The sequence below is a fragment of the Tinamus guttatus genome, unplaced genomic scaffold (genome assembly GCF_059628265.1).
Source record: "Tinamus guttatus ecotype Peru unplaced genomic scaffold, ASM5962826v1 Tinamus_guttatus_pri_ptg000115l, whole genome shotgun sequence".
NCBI lineage: Eukaryota > Metazoa > Chordata > Aves > Tinamiformes > Tinamidae > Tinamus > Tinamus guttatus.
Window position 1 is genome coordinate 11,611,335 of NW_028288649.1, and position 3,276 is coordinate 11,614,610.

The window sequence follows — 3,276 nt, forward strand, 5'->3', positions numbered from 1 at the left end:
GGGGCCGCCGCGGAGGCCGCTTCCCCCAGCGCGGTGCCGGCGCCCACCTGCTCGGCGGCCGCGGCCGTGCGGGGGCGGGCGGCGCGCTCCGCCCCGGGCACAGGGCGCCAGGTAGCGGCGGGCGGCGCGGCCGCCTCCCCGCGGGAGGCGGGGGAAGGCGGGACGGAGGGCGCCCGCGGCGCGGCGGGGGGCAGGCGACGCTGGAGGCGCGGGGGGGATCCCGTGCCGATCCGCGCGGCGGGGAGCATAAACATATCTGTGTTTTTAAAAGTAATTGGTGAAACACAGCCCGCCCGGGAGGGAAACTGGCCGTTTCGGCGGCGGGCAGGTGAGATCCGGCCGGATCCGGCCGGTTTGGCGACGCTTGGGAACGGCCAACGGTCGCCGCCGCCAACGGCCGCCAACGCGATCCCTGCGCCGCGCTGACTCTGCCGTGAGCGGGGACCTCGGCTGGTCCTAAAAACCCGCGTGGAAACTCGAGCAATGACCGGTGGTGCGAGGAAAGCGGCTCGTAGCCCGCTGCAGAACCAGCCAGACTGTCCCTGCCCCACAGCCTGCCCGGTCCCGCGCTGGAGCCCGTGCCATGTCCTGGCTCCCCATCATCCCGTCCCGCACCGTGTGCCATCGGTGCGTACGCACGTCTCGTTGTGCACCAGATTTGCTTCTCAAGGCAGTTTTTAGGGAGAGGTGTCACGGCATCATCACCCTGGCTGTGAGGGGAACTGCCTGCTGCGTGTCCTCCCTGATGACCCGAAGGAATCCGGCACCTGGCTGCTGTCACATTACAAACTTTGTAGGAATGAGGAAGGCGCTTTGTGGCTGCCGTTGAATGGCAAACAGATCTTAGTGCGCCTTTGTTTTGCCGGTGGCCTTCTGAAGACGCTTCCAGGTGGTTGGGGTTTCTGTGGGTTTCTCTAGATACCCTGGTTAGTTAGAAATTCGTACAAACAGGTCAAGGAAAGTTAATGTCACCATGGTCTGAGCAATGGAAATATCAGTTTCTGCAGCTGGTGAAAAGTCACTCACAGCCTATGGCCATGGGTGTCCGTCACTCCCAGTGCATGAAAGTCCATTCCCAGGCCTCTCCTCCCTGTCTGCCTGCAGGTATGAGGCTGGTTCGTTTTTTGAAAATATCTTCCCGATATCTTGTCCAATCAAGTAGCTTTTGGTCCTGAGTAGTTGCCCTGGTTGCTCCGGCAGTGGCCAGGATGCTCTAAACCCATTTGCAGCTGGTCACCAGTTTGAACTTAAAAACACAGAACAAAACAACAAGAGCCATATGTAGAGTATCATTAAAAGAAAACTTTTAAAAATATACTTATTGTCAAAATTGAAAACAACTTCTGCACAGGCTGCAAGAGCATGACATCATTTTTTAGCTTAGATTGGAAGTAATTTTTCCAAGCTTTTGATACATTCATTATTCCCGCAACTTAGTCTTGTCTGAGCTGAGCCCTTCTGCACAGACGGCAAGGAGTTTTGCAACGACTATTGCAGTAAACCCCCCATTTTTCTCTACTTCTCCAGAAGAAATTCTCCTTCTCGCAGCTCCATCCAAGAGCCCAGAAAAGGCAATTCAGCAAAGACAGATCTGACCCATAAATATGATATTGCCTTTGCTGGATTTTATTATCTCCCAATTTATGACTATTTAAAGTTTTTCACACACTTTATTTTTTTTAAATTAAAACCACTGTAATTGTTGTAAATTAATCACTGTATCAGCCATAATTGTATCTGATGATGATCTGTTTTACAAAACTTATCTGTAAGTACAGAGTCTTTTGTATCACCCACCTTACAAGCAACTTCAAGACTGACTTGATGTTTAGCTGTATTTTGGGAACATGTCCCACTGGGAAGCCCTTCTGGGTGGCTGTGCTGAGCAATATAGCAGCCCCAGTCTGTCATCCTGCTATTCCACCCCAACCATCAGCAGCATTTTTTCACCTACCTTTCCTTCCCTTGCACAGCTGAACCCCACTTTGTATTTATTTACAGCCTTGGCAGCCTCAATGAGAAATTCTGCAACCTTCTATTTCGGGTCCTAAGCAGTGTGTGGAAAAACAAATTCATTATAAGCCTGTAATTTCTAAGAAACCACTAACAACCACAGTCTAACAAGAGTACAAACAAATTATAGGACAAACCTAACCTAAAACTGGAGGAATCTCTGGAATCTCTGTCCTCCCTACTGAGGATTAGAAACAGTGTCCATGACCTTTAGAGACAGGAGAGATGAGAATGGGCTCTGCTGACCTCCAAGAAGACCTCTAAACTCCCATACAAGAAAATGAAAAATACCTGAAATAAATGAAAATACCTAAAATAAATCACGTCATTCAGGAAAACACTGTGTCCCCGACCAAGGAGGCAATACCAGTTCTGTTTTCAGGTATCGTTAGTGATTTTAAGTAGAAATATCTGGGATGCATCACTGGTGGGTGTCAGCGTAAATATTGGCCAATGAAAGAACTCAGAAAAATGTATTCACATTATTTCATCTGTTAGTGTTCAGATGAAAAGAGTTCTGTTGGACAGTTATTTGAATAATTTTTCAGATTACTAGTTCTTTAATTTTCAGCTATTAAGATATCTGCCTGATGCAAAAACCCCCCGTTAAGAAAAGAACCATATAAAAGTAAGTTTTTGCCCATATGTTTGTATATTACTTAACAGTTAAAAGGGAAATCAAAGTAGTTAAAATAACACAACAAAACCCAAGCCAAATAGAAAACACTTTTGCTCTGACTATGCTTGTATTTTTTAATTTAATTTAATTTTTAATTAATGCATTTTCTATTTGGCTTGGGTTTTGTTGTGTTATTTTAACTACTTTGAAGAATCTAACATTTACAGTTGTTGTTCTTTAATGTACCTAACCATTTACTTAAAATAGTTAAAATGCACATGTGCCTGCAAGTTATTTTGCCATATTCTGTCAACTTTATTTAATCTGCAGATAAGCTCTGGAATCAGTTAATATCTGATTTGTTCCTTCTTAGAAGTTTATTTGGGCTAGGGTAGTATGTCTTGAGCAATATCTTACCAAGAATCTAGGAGAAATTTTTTCTCCTTCTCCAGGCAATGTTAGAAAAAAGCTGAAAATCCTCAATCTCTTACAGTGCTTGTGCCTTTACATTTAAATAAAAGGCTAGAAAGTATCAAATATAAGCAAAAAAAAAAAGAAAAAAAAGGCAAAACCAAAAACCCTATCAACTTTGGAGAAGGTTAAAAACATCTGTCAGAAAAATAAGGAGTGGTTTGTATTCCTCA